An 18,774-nucleotide genomic window follows, 5' to 3' on the forward strand; every position below is an offset into this window, starting at 1 on the left:
ACAAAAAATAGACATTGAGTTATTAATAGTACGTAGAGGAAAGCAAAGTGAAATTGACAAAAATGGAATAGAATAAACTGGAAGACAATGGACAAATATTTAAAATCTTTGCTTCGTTTAAGATTGTCCTTGTGGCATCTATTTTTCAAGCACTGACTTAACCTTTACTGTGAAAAACTTTATACTTGAATTAAGTTGATTTCTTACTATAATGGTGATGTTTGTATTAATCCTACTATATGTCAAGAGGAAAATTAAGGTTTATGTTCGGGTGAGACTTGAAGGCTTAGTTAGGGCGCTTGACAGTTACAAGTTAGCCAGGAAAGACCTAAAGAGAGAGCTAAGAAGAGCCAGGAGGGGACATGGGAAATCGTTGGCAGGTAGGATCAAGGAAGCCCTATGGCTTTCTATAGGTATATCAGGAATAAAAGAATGACCAGACTAAGATTAAGGCCAATCAAGGACAGTAGTGGGAAGTTGTGCGTGAAGTCAGAGGAGGTAGGGGAAGCGCTAAATGAATGTTTTTCGTCAATATTCACACTGGAAAAAGGTGATATTGTCAAGGAGAATACTGAGATACAGGTTACTGGAATAAATGGGATTGAGGTGCACAAGGAGGAGGTGTTAGCAATTCTGGAACGTGTGAAAATAGCTAAGTCCCCTGGGCTGGATGGGATTTATCCCAGGATTCTCTGGGAAGCCAGAGAGGAGATTGCAGAGCCTTTGGCCTTGATTTTCATGTCGTCGTTGTCTACAGGAATAGTGCCAGAAGAGTGGAGGAGAGTAAACATTGTTCCCTTGTTCAAGAAGGGGAGTAGAGCCATCCCTGGTAAATGTAGACCAGTGAGCCTTACATTGGTTGTGGGTAAAGTGTTGGAAAAGGTTGTAATCATCTAGAGAGGAATAAGTTGATGAGGGATAGTCAAATTGTTTTGTGAAGGATAGGTCACGCCTCACAAACCTTATTGAGTTGTTTGAGAAGGTGACCTAACAGGTGGATGAGGGTAAAGCGGTTGATGTGGTATACATGGATTTCAGTAAGGCATTTGATAAAGTTTCCCATAATAGGCTATTGCACAAAATACGGAGGCATAGGATTGAGGGTGATTTAGTGGTTCAGACCAGAAATTAGCTAGCTGAAAGAAGATAGAGGGTGGTGGTTGATATGAAATGTTCATCCAGGAATTCATTTACTAGTGGTGTACCACAAGGATCTGTTTTGGGGCCACTGCTGTTTGTCACTTTTTATAAATGACCGGGATGAGAGCATAGAAGGAATGGGTTAGTAAATTTGTAGATGACACTAAGGTCAGTACAGTTGTAGATAGTGCCAAAGGATGTTGTGGGTTACAGAGGGACATAGATACGCTGCAGAACTGGGCTGAGAGGTGGCAAATGGAGTTTAATGCGGAAAAGTGTGAGGTGATTCACCTTGGAAGGAACAATAGGAATAAAGAGTACTGGGCTAATAGTAAGATTCTTGGTAGTGTAGATGTACATAGATCCCTGAAAGTTGCCACCCAGGTTGACAGGGTTGTTAAGAAGGCAAATGGTGTGTTAGCTTTTATCGGTAGAGGGATTGTGTTTCGGAGCCTGTTGCGACTGCACTTGGAGTATTGCATATAGTTCTGGTCAGCAGTACATTATAGGAAGGATGTGGAAGCTACGGAAAGGGTTCAGAGGAGATTTACAAGGATGTTGCCTGGTATGGAGGGACGGTCTTACAAGGAAAGGCTAAAGGACTTGAGGCTGTTATTGTGAGAGAGAAGGTTGAGAGGTGACTTGATTGAGACATATAAGATCATCAAAGGGTTAGATAACATAGACAGTGAGAGCCTTTTTCCTCAAATGGTGATGGCTAGCATGAGGGGACATACCTTTAAGTTGAAGGGTGATAGATATAGGACAGATGTCAGCAGTAGTTTCTTTACTCAGAGAGTAGTAGGGGCATGGAACGCACTGCCTGCAACCATAGTAGACTCACCAACTTTAAGGGCATTTAAATGGTCATTGGATAGACATAGGAATGAAAATGAAATAGTGTAGTTAGATAGGCTTCAGATTGGTTTCACAGATTGGCGCAATATCGTGGACTGTACTGCACTGTAATGTTCTGAGCTTAAACAATGATCATCATAGAGAATCTGTAACATCTTTGAAAATACTAGCAGATTGAGAGTTAATTTCTTCAGTACTATGATGTGCATTTGAACATTCTAATTATCCATATATCAGTCCTGTCTTCAGTTTTTTAAAGTAATATTTTGTTGGCTTGTTCTCTGCTTTCTTAGTATGAATTTATCTTAAATTATTTTTCTATTGTAGCCTAATTTCAATACAGTTTTCTAATTGGTCACAAACCTATTAGAACTTTTAACTTTATTATCAGTAATCATTTCAAAATGTAAATATTCACTTTGAAAATCAGTTCTATATAACATGATACTACAGAACTGACAGTTTTGAAAGAACATATGTACAATTTTGAACTATTATGAAGTCATGTAACTACATTTTTAATAGTTTTGTGGCAGAAGAGGTTACATGACAGTGAAAAGGTGTGAATAAAAATTGTAATTATTTAACTCATTCCATAATATGAATGAATATAATGATCTTGATTTTCCAATGTTGAAGAGTGTGGTGCTGGAAAATCAACCAGTCAGGCAGCATCTGAGGAGCAGGAGAATCAATGTTTCAGGCATAAGCCCTTCATCAGGAATGAAGGGTTGATTCTCCTGCTGCCTGATTGACTGTCGGATGCTGCCTGACTGGCTGTGCTTTTCCAGAACCGCACTGTTCGACTCTGATCTCCAGCATCTGCAATCCTAACTTTTTCCTGGTTGATTTTCAAATGGCCTGACAGCCTGTATTCCAGTATACATCAGAGTTACCTTAAGGCATCCTCATTATAGCATGCTTGAAGGGAGATGATAGCCTAGTGGTATTATTTCTAGACTATTAGTCCAGACACCTAGATGATATTCTGAGGACCTGAGTTCAAATTCTGCCATGGCAGAATAAACATCTGGAATTACAAGCCTAATGATTTTGTTAGGGAAAAGCCTATCTGGTTCACTAATGTCCTTCACTGTCTACTGGCCTGCATGTGACTCCAGCAATGCGCTTGAATCTTAACTTCTCTCTGAGCAATGAGAGATGGAAAATAAATGCTGGTCTAGCCAGTGCTGCACACATCCCAATTGCCTGCGAGATTTTCCAATGGGCAATTCTACTACTGGAACCTTCTGAAAGTTCTCCATTTAAATCTGAGATTTCAGATGAAATTTGATCAGAAAAAGTTAGACTATGAAATACAAAAGCTAACTCCTGAGTAACTACTAAATTAAACTGGTTGTACATTTATCTCACACACCCCCAACTATACCTCCTCAATGCCACTTACACCTCCCCAGTCCTTGATCCAACACTCTCCTGAGGCCTGACCCCACTTTTGTCCCACCAGACCTGCGTCCCTTTGCCTCACACCATACCTAGCCTAACCCAAGTGCCTCCAGATCAGAATACCCTTCCCTCTGCCCAACACAATCTGAATATCACTCATTGGACCAAAACTTACCTTAAATTTGACCTTTCCCTCCCAGTCCCCCTCAGGAACTGATTTCTACCTGGTACCTACATACATGGCACCAAACAGCTAGCACCCTATTACCTGACATACTATGTCTAGTCATCAACATCCTACTCCTGGCACTCTACACCAGGGCCCAGATTACACCTTACTTACCTGGCACCCCAGAGCCCTTTTCAACAGTAACCCTACTTACCTGGTACTGATTCCCCTACCCACCTGGTACTTTTCCCTCCCAGCACCCTCATATTATGCCTACCTTTTTTTTCCCATCTGATATAGTTTCAGTTTGACAGCAAAGTGCCTGTCAGGACCTTTATGGAAGCAAACTGCTGTGCAAAGAGGGTATGCTCTGAAAGAACAGTCAGAATGGAAGTACGGCTCTGCATTTTAGACAGAAACCTGAGAAGAATCTCCTCACAGAAATGTGGAGCTCCATTCATTTGTAAAAAAAGAGCTGGATTGGCAATGTGTGAGAAATTACTGCATCTCAGAAGGTCTGGCCTAATATTTCATCAGTTAATTACTGCAACAGTGATGTAGAGAATAGCAAAAATAATCAATCTAATGACACTGAATAAATCCACATCTCATATCGAGCAAGATTGTGTGTACATATTTAAGAATATCTTTACTTGCAGAAGTCTTACCAATGAATAAGAAACAGACAGGACTCTTAGAGTAAGGATCTATTAGAAAAAGATTAATATGTAGGAACTGGGAAGAGTACAACTGCATCACAGCTTGGCTCATTCTCAGTTCAGAAAAATAACCCTCATTGAACAAAAATGAACAATTCATATATTACAATGGAACCTTTCTATCATTCTGGCTGATGGTGAGGAGGAGGAGGGGGTGTCTCCTTACTCTTGTAGGTAATGAAAATTGACAAATAACTTAACTTTAATTTATTAACAACAATGTCAATGTTTTTGCATAGATTCAGTCCACCAGTCTCTCTAAGCCTAAGACAGACCATCACACAGAAATATTATTGATGTATAGTAGTGAACAAACGCTTCACCCATTTCCTTTACTATTTTTACAGGGGCATTAATTTACTTGAATAAACAGGCCAATTGCCCCTGTAAAAATAATTGGCAAAACAATGTAGAGCAAAGGCAATAAATACTAATTTGCTAATATAATCAAGTAATTCATAAGTTAACACCCCTTTTTATAAGGGTCATAGTTTTGGGCAGACCCAACTGACATATTGGACACCTGTCATCCAGTCTCAACATTCCCATTTTGAAGTTGAAACGACTGGGGACAGATGCTCTGAAGAAGACTGCAACAGGGCACAGCAAAAATTCATTTTAATTACATAAACAAAGAGCTTCCTTTTATGTACAATGAAAGAGCAAAAAAGAAATACCATGCCTACAACCCTGGCCTGATAGATAAATACAGAACTAAAGGAGGCCATGTGGATGTACTCAGCCTGGTAATAGTTTATTCTGTGGAGCCTGGAAGAGTTTCTTAATTGACCATTTGTGAAATACCTGTCAAAGTTTTAACCAGGCACACAGAGGTGTCTTAGGATCATAATTTACACACAAACGATCTACACACTGAAGTAGGCAGACATTCCAGCCACCCGCATGGGATGTCATGCGGTTTCCAGAGAGTCAATAAAAACATAGCAATATGTCATTTTTGGCTGTTTCCATTTCATTTACCACAGGTCTTCCAAAACATTATCCCCTGCTTAGATTCATCATTAATGCCATTTAGGCAGGACATTGTGAGTTCAAGCCATATGCCAGGAGATAAGCACATAATCAGGACCAATACACGCGCTGTACTTGGGGTGTGCTAGACTAACTTTTTTCAGATGAGATGTTACACATAACTCTCATCTTCTGTACAAGGTGCAAATATGGAGACCAATGGTATGACATGAAGATAAGCTGGAGAGTTGATAGGAGGGGATTTTCTGCTGTTGTGTGCAGTGTAGGCAATGGCAAGAAAGCTGGGGAAATATGTCAAAAATGAAAAAGAAACAGATTCTCAACATTAAGAAAACATTTCTGATTTATGGTCCTTAGCTTACTTTCTGGATGTTAACTCAATTTGCACCTAATTGGAGGCTGCCAGCTTCTGTGTCTTGCATTGGTTTTTAATGCAGACAGACAGGCAAGCAGCTGGTTATTTTTCAATGCACAGAACAGTTATGGGAATGGACATGGTGCTGTACAGCACATTGCTACGTCAATGTCACATCTGCAGCATGCACAGTTAACACATGGCATGTGCTTCAAGTACATGATCATTTCTGAAAGTCAAAGGCATTCAGGTCTCACTGTGGTTAAATAGCACTGCAATATGCCAAGGAGTGCCACCACAGTCAGATAGGGGCTCATATAATTCCAGTCCAGGGGTTTGACCATGGTCAGTCAGGTACTTGGTCATACCAGAGTCGAGAAATGAGTGAACTTCTGGTTGAAAGATTAGACCATGTACAGTCAAGTGCAATCAGTCCAGGAATTACAGGTACATCAACCTAGATGAAATGGAGGCATCAGTCTTGGAGTTGGGTTGTTTGTTGTTGGGGCTTTCATGCCAGTTAGTCCAGGGGTGAGCCACAGTCAATTCTGAAGTTTGGTCAGGCACCTTATCTAGGACCAGTCCATGAAACCCTGGGGAAAACAGAAAGATTAAGCCTGCGGCTGGAGCTCTTGGACAGATTCACTGCGTGAATTATTACAGTGATAGGGGGCAATTCAAGATAGAAGTATGGAATTTCATATAGTGTAGGAGAGGATGTGGAGTTCCTGGAGTGAGTGTGGGAGGTTTCTCAAGTCACAATCATTCTAGTCTCTACATGAAGACAGTGTATGGTCAACAAGAACAACACAGTTTGCTAAGCTAAGGCGCTGGGTCAAGTGACGACAATAGCCATTATATAAAGGCCATGAATGGAAATGGGGAGAGGCTGTAAAATCATTGAGAACACAGAAACAAAAAGCAATGTTATGGTTGGAGAATTTTCCTGCATCTCAGGTGGAGTCTGCAGTAACTGACAAGGACACAAATTTGAAATCTTGTCATCTTCAATCCAAAGGCAATTACACAGTAACAAGACAAATGGTTTTTCTCCTTCGAGGCAAAGTAAAATGGCTTGAATTTGAGGCTCTAATGGGGCAATTGTGTTATTCATATGTTTGCTGACTCAGTGATGCCACCTGTGCAGCATCAAATTGCAATTCATTAGCAGGTCATTCCTTTTCTGAGAATGAACATTGCAAACATAAGGATGGATATGTTACTGTCCACTTTAGAACACAAGTAACAACAATAAAATAGTCACAAATCTTTATCACAATGGTCATAAAATGTATTAATATGTTATTTTATATTCCCTCCATGTTCTGTTGAAACATACTTTTTAAAGTAACTCAATCTGTGCAGTTAATGGGATATGAATAAATTTGTGAACCCCATGCTCCCAGATCTGATCTGACCTTACAAGCAACTTAGGTCAGAATTTTGCAATGTCATTATCCTACTCTCTACATTGAATATCGGGGCTTCTGAAATTACTGAAAGTTTCAGATTGCACCTCCAACAACATGATAGCGTCAATATTAGTTTGTTTTTGCCAAAAAAAAAGCTGGGTGGTAAATTTACACATGCATAGTCCTGCTAGCCTGCCCTAAGTCGGACAAAAGGACCACAGAAACCCTGATAAAATATCTTTTCTACACTTTCCATAGTTATCATGTTTAATCTGTGCTTAAATTCATCTCCTCAGACTTATTTTTGCATTTTCCGAGTTTTTTATTTAGATCGTCTCATGTACTTCTATAATTTTTTTTCTCATCATTGAACAATCACGCATGTACGGATAAAAACTAAAATAGACTGAAAAGGTTATAGAGTCTTAGAGGTTTCTTTGTACCATCTCCTGGAGCATTTTAACATCAGGTCAGATTCCTTCAACTCTGCCTCTCATACGGGTGGCATCAAACGCACAGTAACTCGCCTCTTGCACCTGGACCATCTCGGAAGAAATTCATTCTCCTCTGACTAGAGATGGCAAAGATGTTGAGACAGCAACATCCACCATGTCCATCTCAAATTTTGAGGTATCCTCAATGATGAATTGAGAGGGAGAACCCATGGATTCCAGAACAGTCGGAAAGGCAGTTGAGGAGTTGGACACATTTTGGTCCCACACTGTTTGCCAGATTGCAACTTTCATACCTTGCACATGCTTGTTCACCTATCCGAACTTCATACTTCATTGGACTGATCTTGTATCAACCATGTTTCTTACCCATGCAGGACTATTCCCATTGTTCCTACACCAAACTTCATCCCCTGAAGTAAACAGTCTGTCCCAGTTAGAGGAGTTTTATGTCCATATTGGCATTCCTGATGCTGTTTCATCCTCCGCCAACAGGTCCAGAAAGATCAGATTTAACCTGGTGTTGAGTCTTCTCCTATTAGCTTTGGGCAACACTTTAAGTAGTCCTAGTAGGGGTTTGTGATCCATTATTATTGCAAATTTGTGTCTGTAAAGGTATTAGTTGTACTTCCTGATTCCAAATATGATCACCAAACCTTCCTTCTCTACCTGGGTGTATTTACTCTCTGTATTAGCCAAAGTCCTCAATGCGTAGGCCATCGCTGAGCTAATGCTACCCTGACACCATATGGGGAGGCATTGTGTGTCAATACAAGATCTCATTTGGCATAGTATCCCAACACCTTTGACGATGATCGCTGCTTCTTTTTTCAAAAGCAATGGCTTGTCTATGCGACCATTTCAAAGGCTGACCCTTTTTTAAGAGTTGATGCAAAGATGCCAGGATGGAAGCCAGCTTATGTATGAATATTCCACAAACATTCGCCAGTTTAAGGGAAATCCCAAGTTCTGTTAAAGGTGTGAGAACTCGGGCACCTTTGATTGCCCTCACTTTATCTTCCAATGGGTGTCGCCTAGTCTTATCAACTCTGTAGCCCAAGTAGTTCTCCTGAGATGCCTGGAACACACATTTTTCTCTTCTATGGCATACATCCACCTGAGAGACATCTAAGGACTATATCCAAGTTCTCTAAGAGCTTCTTATTGGTCTTCCCTGTTATTAGCCCTTCGTCTAGATAAATGGTGACCTGGGGTAGACTTTGTAAAATGTTCTCCTTTGTGTACTGAAAAACTGTGGACTGGTATTACCTCAAATGGCAGTCTCATGCATTGGTATTAATTGTAGCAAACTTCTGGGAATCCTAAGATAACAGCAATTGTGAAGTACTCATGGCTCATGTCCAGCGTCGTGAAGGACCACCCACTTCCCCCCCTCCCCCACCCCCCTTTGTTTTGGGGTTGTGCTATGGGCTGACCTGGAGTCCCTGTCTTCAGGATATGTCCGAAGTGAGGCTACACAATTACCTTCACCCAAGTGGTGTTCCCCAAGCTCAGTCAGACTGGCAACAGTGTCCACTTCAATCAGAACACCCTGCAACTCAGAAGGGCCACTTGCTGCATTTTCCAATGATAAAGTTGGCTGTAGTGCTTGTTTGAAGGCCAGTGGACTTCAGCTAGCAGGCACTTTTGCATGGCTACATCATTAATCCTACATACCAAATGGTTTCTCAGCATCTCATTAAGGGTTAAACCGAAGTCACATGTCTCTGCGAGTTGTTTGAACCTAGTCAAAAATCCTGATACGGATACCCCTGGTTCTTAAATTGCCAAGTAAAACTGATAACATCTCAGAATTAGAGGAGGGTTGTGGTCGTAATATTCCTTAATAAATCAATAAACTTTGAAAGATTTTGGTAGCTGATGCCTCAGGGAAAGTTAGGCTCCGAATAACTGAAAAAGTTACTTTTTGTCTGCACCAATGTCATTTGCCTGGAAATACCTCCCCCATTCTTTACATATACTGGGCCCAGTCTCCAACGGCAAGATCAAATGAGTCAATCATCTCTAGTAATGACATGATGCTAGAAAGGCTTACCCCCCCCCCCTCCCAACACAAAACAACTGTTGCGAGTAAGTTTCTTTAGAGGCATGCTTTTCTCTCATCGCCACTGAAATAACTCCACAGAGGCTGATATCCCATCACCAAGTCACCCTTTATTTACATGTGAAAAGTCCTTGACACTGATCCAGCTTCCTCAGAGCTAGTTTTCAGTGAACAGAAGCTCTAGCACTCCAGTTTATATCTGTCAGCCAGAGCTCTCTGACTGGACCAGATTAACAGCCCCAATCATGGAACTCGTATTCTGCAAAGTCCACCTGGCTGACCTTGCTACAAATCACAACAGCAACTCCAGATCTAAATATCCTTAAGTATTATGAAGGTTCCTACCTATACCACCTTTGCAGGCAGTAAATTCTAAATTCCAACTATTCTCTGTGTGAAAAACAATTCCTTACAACCCTTCTAAACATCCTGCCCCTTGCCTTAAATCTGTGTTACCTTATCATTGATCCCTCCACCAAGGAGAAATTCTTTCCTGCATACCCTATTGATGCCCCTCATAATTTTATACCAAAAAATCATGTCACCTTCCTCTGTCTCCACTGCTCCAAGGAAAACAACTCCAGTCAATTCAATCTGTCTTCATAACTAAAACTGTCCAGACCAGGCAACATCCTGGTAAATCTCCTCTGCATCCTCTCCAGTGCAATCACATCCATCCTATAATGTGGATTCCAGAAGTGCACACAGTACTCCAGCTAAGGCCTAACCAATGTTCTGTACAGTTCCAATGTAATCACCCTGCTCTTTTACTCTATGCATCGGCTTATAAAGGCAAGCATTTATAAGCCATTTCTTAACCATTTATCTACCTGTCCTACTATCTTAAGGTACACCTGAGCATAGGCATTTGTGTCCCTTTGATCCTTGGTTTCCAAGAACCTACCATGCATCATGAATTCTTTAGCCTTGTTTATCCTTCCCAAGTGTTTCATCTCACATGTGCACAACTGAATTCAATTTGCCACTGATCAGCTCATCTGATGGCCATCTGTATCTTCTTGTAATCCAAAACTATCATCCTCACTATTTCCCACCCCAATATTTGTATCATCTGCACACTTGCTGATTAACCTTCATCAATTCATTTATGTAAATAATTTGTGTAAACCACAAACAGTAAGGGCCATAACATTGATTCCTGTGGAACACCACTGGCCAAAGGTTTCCAGTCACAAAACACACCTTGATGATTACCCTCTGCTTCCTGCCACACCACTAATTCTGGATCCAATTCGCCAAACTTTCTCAGATCCCATGGACTCTTACTTTTGCTATCAGTCTGCCATGTGGCATTTTATTAAAAGCCTTGCTGAAGTCAAAATAGGCGATGCAGAAGTAGGTACTGTAGATGCTGGAGATTAGAGTCAAAATTAGAGTGGTGCTGGAATCCTGATGAAGGGCTTTTGCCTGAACCGTTGATTTTCCTGCTCCTCGGATGCTGCCTGACCTGCTGTGCTTTTCCAGCACCTTACTAATCTTGATTCAAAATAGGCTATGTCAAATGCATTGTCCTCATCCCTGCAGTTGAACAAATTCAGTCAAGTTGGTCAGACATGACCTCTCCTTAACAAAACCATGTTGACTGTTCTTGATTAATCCCTGTCTCTCAAAGTGCAGATTAATTCTGTCCCTTAGAATGTCTTCCAATAGTTTTCCCACCACTGAGGTTAGACTGATTGGCCTGTAGTTTCATGGCTTATCCCATGCCAAGTCTGTAGGATTGTAATTTTTCTGTGATTGCAACCACAGAGATGCAACTGAATAATGAAATATCAAGCATTCTTTGATGAACTGTCACACGTTTGGGTCAGATTCAACCCTCACCAAAAGTCTGGAAAAACACTACATTCCAGCAAAGGGAACAAAAACAGCTCAAGTATATTGTCTCCCAAAAAAAAAGTTTCCAGCAGGAGTTTCACAAATAATAAGTCTGATGGTAAGCATCTCGCTGCAGAAAAGAATGGTTTAATTGTAGGCCCTTTTCATTTCAATCAATTTGCTTCTTGAACTTAGAATGTAAAATTTGCAGTACTGCTGCAAACACCTCCTCCATATCATTTAAAAATTACATTATAATATTAATGTATTTTAGTATTTCTGTACCTTTTTGCTTATGCAATTAAAACTAAATAATTTTCATAAAGGAGTTTATGATTTCTCCCTAGACACTGCTGCTTTGCAGTTTGCAAGAGCGAAGGCAAAATCAGATGTAATGGTGTTACAGTTAAATAAAGGTATATACAGGGGCATGAGAGAGGAACTGATGAAAATCGACAGGAAGCAGAGCCTAGTGAGGAAGACAGTAGAGCAACAATGGAAGCAGTTTCTGGGTGTAATTGAGGACACAGTAGAGAGCTTCATTCCAAAGAAAAGAAAGATTAGCGGGGGCTGTGGGGTGGGGTGGGGTGGGGGATGTGGGGGGTGGAATTAGACAACCATGGCTGACAAAGGAAGTCTGGAAATGTATCATAGAAAAAGAGAGAGCCTATAAAGTGGCCAAGAGCACTGGGAAATCAGAAGGTTGGGAAGACTACAAAAACAAACACAAGACAACAAAGAGAGAAATAAGGAAGGAGACGATCAAATATGAAGGTAAGCTAGCCAGTAATATTAGAAATGATAGTAAAAGTTTCTTTCAATACATAAGAAACAAACAAGAGGCAAAAGTAGAGATTGGGCCACTCCAAATTGATGCAGGAAGGCTAGTGATAGGAGATAAGGAAATAGCAGAAGAACTTAATAAAATCTTTGTGTCAGTCTTCACAGTGGAAAACACGAATAATATCCCATAATTAAGGAGAGTCAAGGGGCAGAGTTGAGTATGGTAGCCATTACGAAAGAGAAAGCACTTGAAAAGCTAAAAGGTGTAAAAATTGATAATACCCTGGCCCGGATGGGCTACACCCTAGAGTTCTGAGGGAGGTGACTGAACAAATAGCGGAAGCGTTGGTTGTAGTCTGTCATAAATCACTGTAGTCAGGGCAAGTCCCAGACAATCACTGTTGTAACCCCTTTGTTCAAAAAAGGATCAAGACAAAAGATGGAAAATTATAGACCAATCAGCCTAACCTCGGTTGTAGGTAAATTTCTAGAAACCATCGTTAAGGATGAGATTTCTAAATTCTTGGAAGTGCAGGGCCAGATTAGAACAATGCAGCATGGATTTAGTAAGGGGAGGCCGTGCCTGACAAACCTGTTAGAATTCTTTGAAGAGGTAACAAATAGGTTAGACCAGGGAAACCCAGTGGATGTTATCTACCTAGACTTCCAAAAGGCCTTTCATGGATGGCTGCTGAGCAAGGTGAGGGCCCATGGTGTTTGAGGTGAGCTATTGGCATGGATTGAGTATTGGCTGTCTGACAGAAGACACAGAGTTGGGATAAAAGGTTCTTTTTTGGAATGGCAGCTAGTGACAAGTCGTGTCCCACGGGGTTCAGTGTTGGGGCTGCAGCTATTCACTTTACATATTAATGATCTGGATGAAGGGACTGGGGGCATTCTGGTGAAGTTTGCTGATGATATGAAGTTAGGTGGATAGGCAGGTAGTACCGAGGAGGTAGGAGACTACAGAAAGATTTAGACAGTTTAGGAGAGTGATCCAAGAAATGGCTGATGAAATTCAATATGAGCAAATGCAAGTTCTTGCACTTTGGAAAAAAGAACACAGGCATGGACTATTTTCTAAATGGTGAGAAAATTCATAAAGCCAAAGTACAAAGGGATCTGGGAGTGCTAGTCCAGGATTCTCTAACGGTTGACTTGCAGGTTGAGTCCATGATTAAGAAAGCAAATGTAATGTTGTCATTTATCTCAAGAAGGTTAGAATGTAAAAGCAGTGATGTGCTACTGAGACTTGATAAATCTCTGGTTAGACACCATTTAGAATACTGTGTCTAGTTTTGGGCCCCACACCTCAGGAAGGACATACTGGCACTGGAGTGTGTCCAGCGGAGATTCACACGGATGGTCCCTGGAATGGTCGGTCTAACATACAATGAACAGCTGAGAATCCTGGGATTGTATTTGTTAGAGTTTAGAAGATTAAGAGGAGATCTAATAGAAACTTACAAGATAATGCATGGCTTAGAAAGGATGAACGCTGGGAAATTGTTTCTAAAAGGTGGAGATACTAGGACCCATGGGCACAGCCTTAGAATTAGAGGGGGTCAATTAGAACGGAAATGAGGAGACATTTCTTCAGCCAGAGAGTGGTGGGCCTGTAGAATTAATTGCCATGGAGCACAATGGAGGCTGGGACGTTGGGTGTCTTCAAGGCAGAGATTGATAAATTTTTGATCTTGCAAGGAATTAAGGGATACAGGGAGAGTGCAGGTAAGTGACGTTGAAATGCCCACCAACCATGATTGAATGGCACAGTGAACTCGATGGGTCAAATGGCTTTACTGCCACTCCTATTGCTTATGGTCTTAATGTCTTTTCCATTTATGTATCTCTAGCTAAAGAACGGTATTGTATTATCTTGTATTGTTTGAAACATTATGTGATTTAAAGATTCCCAATCCTGTAAATCCTTCTGGATTGGTTGTCCCTCACTAAAGTAAACTGTATTCTTAATTAAGTTGTCTTGATTCTTTTGACAAAACACATTGTTTTGATAATATCTAAGAAATATTATCTTTTGCTGTTTAGGTTATCATTATACAAAGGTTATTCATTTACATTCTAACTTCCTGCTAATATCAGATATCGCTCTGTAAGGATTTAAAAGTATGTGATTCATCTTGAGGTATTTAAGACTACCAATTCTCCAAACATGTTGTGAATAGACTTTATTTCTTTAAACAATGATTATGTTTCTAAAGAATCAATTAAGTTCACAAGAAAATGAATTCTATGAATTGTTATTCTGGCTAGTTCTAATCATATATTAAACCCTAGACTATCTTGATTATCAGTTATACCAATCCAGCCAGGAGGACAATGGTCATACTAATGATGAAATAGTACATTTTATTGATATTAAGATTAGCAATATAATTTTATGTTAGTTTCCAGGTTGTTGGAGCTGATTGGATCTTTGGTTTATCATGTGCTTTTTTGCAGATCAGTTTTCACCAGTGCATTTATTGTTCTAAATTAACTCGTCCATTGGGCAAGAGTGTCTTGTATTTATGTTTTAAAATTTCTTTCTGTCTGTCTTTTGCAGCAGTCTGAGATGTAAAATATCAGGTTTCTGGGACTTATCAACATTCAGTCCCATTAATTTCCTTCAAATTTTCACTCACCTTAGTCCCTTGGAAATCTAATTCTGGGAGATTTCTTGCATGTTCCTCAAGTGAAGGCAGACACAAAGTAATCATTTACTTTCTCTGTTATTTCCATTACAAAGTTTCCTGTAATTAACCCACATTTGCCATGGCCAATTGTTTCTTTCATACATACCTATAGAAGCATTTACAATCTGTTTTTATGTTTCTGTTAGTTTACATTGAGATTCTATGCTTCCTTTCTTTATTAGTGTCTCAGTCATCCTCTACTGTTTCCTAAAATCATCCCAATTTTCAATATACTACTATTTCTGGCAACTCAATAGGCCTTTTCTTTTTATAGTATGTCATCCTTTCAATCAAGTGTTAGCCATGATTACCTGACTATTTTGGATTGTTCATGCCTTGAAGAAATGTATGTTACTGTAAAACTATGTAAAAATTCTGTAAACACTATCCATCATGAACCATCATACATTTTAATGCGTGTTCCTACTCCACTTTAACCATTTTGTCACTCATAACTTCAGAATTTCTTTTGTTCAAATTTAACACCCTGACTTCAAACTGAGCCTCACTTTGAAACATAATGTAAGTTGCTACCATGTTATTGTTGCTCATCCTTAAATGTTCTCTTAGAACAAGATTATGAATTAGCACTTTTTCATAACATAATGCTAGATCAAAACTGGTATGTTCTCTAGTCAGTTCCTCAAAACATTGCTCTATTAAACCATTCCATACACACTTTCGAAACTTATCCACAATAGCATTAGTGCTCATCAGGTTTACCCACTCTATATGCAGATTGAGGTTACCCATGTTTGCTGGATTACCATGCTGTGTACGTCTCTAATCTCCTGATTAATTTCATGACTCACAGTACCACTATAATCTGGCCATCTTTAAATAATTTCTACCCCATGCTGTTTACTATCTGTACTCAAACATATTCCCCATTTTGTTCTCCATTTCTAAGATCCTCCCTTATTATCAATTCCATACCATTTCCTTTTCCTTTTTGCTTGTCCTTCCCAAATGTAAAAGAGCTATTAGTATTCAGTTCCCAGAGTTGATCACCTTGTAGCCATGCTAATAGCTGCGACCATAACTCTGGATACTGGCTTTACCACAGAGTTTCTTCTAGCATTATGGAACAAGAGCTTTCCTCAATATACTGCTCTAATAAACTATCCCAAACAGCAAGGAGCATCCACAATAGCATTAGTGCCATAAAAGTCCTGGTCCTTGGATGCTGCCTGACCTACTGTGTTTTTCCAGCACCACACTTTCGATTCTGATCACCAGCATCTGCAGTTCTCACTGTGTCCTTAGTGCCACAAAAGCCAAGTATGCAGGAAGGTACAACAGTAGAGGAGAAGACTGCTAATACTAGATGTGTTTCAGTGGTGATGAGCCTGAGAAAGGCAATTAAGTGGGGATGGAAATAAGCAGTGTATGAGGCCAAGAATCCAGGTCCTATATCCCATTGAAATCTATCTCTTCCTAATACCATGAATGATGATATTCTCATCCTCATATCAGCCAGCACATGCCAAGGTGTATATAAATCCCCCATCTGGGGATGTGAGTGTTTGAGTTTGGGGGTGGAAGAGGATGCATCGGCGCTGTGCTGGTGGTTTTTATTTGGTTTGCAGCTTGGTCTCACAAATGTGAAAATGAAACATTTTTAAATGTTTTAAATGATTTGAGTGAGTTGGGGGGTTTCTGTATCCCAGTCAAACCCAACAGAGTTTGGACCATTTTCCAGTCTGTCAGACCAGTCAAGCACCCAGGTATCATCATGGTGGCACAGGCACTTACACTTACATGTAAATAAGAGGCCTCATCCTGCTCCCAAGAACTTTGACAGGGTCAGTGCTGGAAATCTTAAGTAAATGGATCTCAATCAGTAAAGTGGAATGTATGCACTTTAGATTCTGGGCATTGAAATCCGGAGCTACGTGATAGTCTCTTGATTATGGTTGAGGAAATCTGTCTGCATAGTCATTCCAAGACATTCTTTCACTAATGACACTTAAGGCAATCTTGGTTCTAGGACTAGCCTCACTCGATTCAGTGATCTGTGAATGAGCCCATCTCAAAGAATGATAGATCCTTCCAAAATCCATATTCATTTGATTCAGCAATTTATTTTCATTGTGGAATCCAGATTCTGCCTCTATCTCATTATCTACCCTATAGGCACACAACTGAATAAATTCCAAAAGAACTGCGTATTCTGTAAATCAGAAACAAAAACATAAATTGCTGAAAAAGTTCAACAGGTCTGGCAGCATCCGTAAAGAGAAATCAAAGTTAACATTTTGGGTCCGGTGACCCTTCCTCAGAACTGATGGTAGCCAGGAAAATGTCAATTTATATGCAGAAGATAGGGTTGGGGAAAGGAGTATGGAGTAAACAATAGGTAGGGATAGACCCCAAAGAGAGAGGAGAATGGTTGGACAGATAAAGGAGTTGGTAATGATCTGGCTGGGAGGGTGAAGAGCTGTTCATGGAGACGGTAAGTGGCTAACAATAGATACTGTGCAAAAGCAGACTGTGTGATAACAAGGCCTGATGCGTGTGATAGTGGGCTAGGACAGAGGGAGTTCATGCCCTCGAATTATTGATCTCAGTATTCAATCTGGAGGGCTGCGGGGTCCCCAAGTGGAAAATTAGGCATTATTCTTCCAGTTTACGCTAAGCTTCACTGGAGCATTGCAGCAAGCCTGAGACAGAGATGTTGGCCTGGGAACAGGGTGGTGTGTTACAGTAGCAGGCAACTGGAAATTCAGGGTCTTTTTTATGGGCAGAACATAGATATTCTGCGAGGCAGTCTTCCTTATCCCCTCCCCCCAGCCTTTCTTCTGCATATATACCAACATTTCTCTTGCTACCATCAGTTCTGTGGAAGAGTCTCCGGACCCAAAACATTAACTTTAATTTCTACTGCCAGACCTGCTGAGTTTTCTAGCAAGTTCTGTTTTTGTTTCAGGCACACAACTAAGTTTAATGTAGAGTACTTGGTCCTATTCCCATTATTACATGCAATCAACACACTTTGTTCAACACAATTTCATGCATTGAAGGAACTTTCATCTTTTCTCAGCATATACCATTTTACTTGTATATTTCAACTATCTTGTTATTTAAATGTAATTAAAGTGTTATAGCATTAAATTTCTTGCTGTAATTTTTCAAGTGGGGATACAGAAAATTTCAGTGCCCTTTTTGAGAAGCCTTATTAATGTTCCCAATTTCTATTTTATGAAAAGTTATATTAGCCTAACTTGTATTTGGACAGTATTAATGTTGATGAAACAAGGTAAAGCATTTGGAAAAATTATGATAATCCAGAGTATGCATCACCAGATAGAACGAGAACTGTCAGTTATGGCAAGACATTGCCAATGGGATACAAGCCAGTAGCCAATGGGGGGAATTATGGTAGATTTGGAACAAGATACTGCTGTCTTGTCTCATTAATGTTATCTGCATTTGGCAATTTTGTAACTTTTGATGCTGGGATATAATAACACATGTGGAAACTTTCAAACTGGTTAAACAATGGCACTGAATAATATGTCACCAACCTGTTCAAAAAAACTAAATCCAATGCCTTTTATGGCAGAAATCAACAAAGCTGCATGTAATCTTTATAAAACTCAGAAGATGGATAAAATTGAAGAAACGTTCTTTCATTTACCAGCACAATTCCTGTGGGCCCAAGGCATAAATGATTGGGGTTTATATGCCAGAAAACAGTGCTATTGACACGTAAAGTACAATTCATATATAATACTGGCACAATTCCCAAGCAGCTGGTTAAAGTACCAACATTTGCCATGAGAACAATCTTCATGAAATCACTGCCAAGCTTGCGCTTTTGTGCAAAAAAGTTAAGAATTGTTCCAATAATTGCTATTATTGCTGGGACACTGAACATTGAACA

General features: G+C 40.0%; 1 protein-coding gene across 3 annotated transcripts in view; it reads left to right on the top strand.

The window, feature by feature from the left end:
* Positions 1-18,774, top strand: part of cacna2d3a (calcium voltage-gated channel auxiliary subunit alpha2delta 3a) — a 953,727-nt gene that overhangs the window by 853,152 nt on the left and 81,801 nt on the right. The gene's annotated exons all lie outside the window — the stretch shown is intronic.

This window comes from Chiloscyllium plagiosum, unplaced genomic scaffold (assembly GCF_037043375.1).
Source record: "Chiloscyllium plagiosum isolate Xiang-an unplaced genomic scaffold, Cpla_swu_hap1 HiC_scaffold_14, whole genome shotgun sequence".
NCBI classification, from domain to species: Eukaryota; Metazoa; Chordata; class Chondrichthyes; order Orectolobiformes; family Hemiscylliidae; genus Chiloscyllium; species Chiloscyllium plagiosum.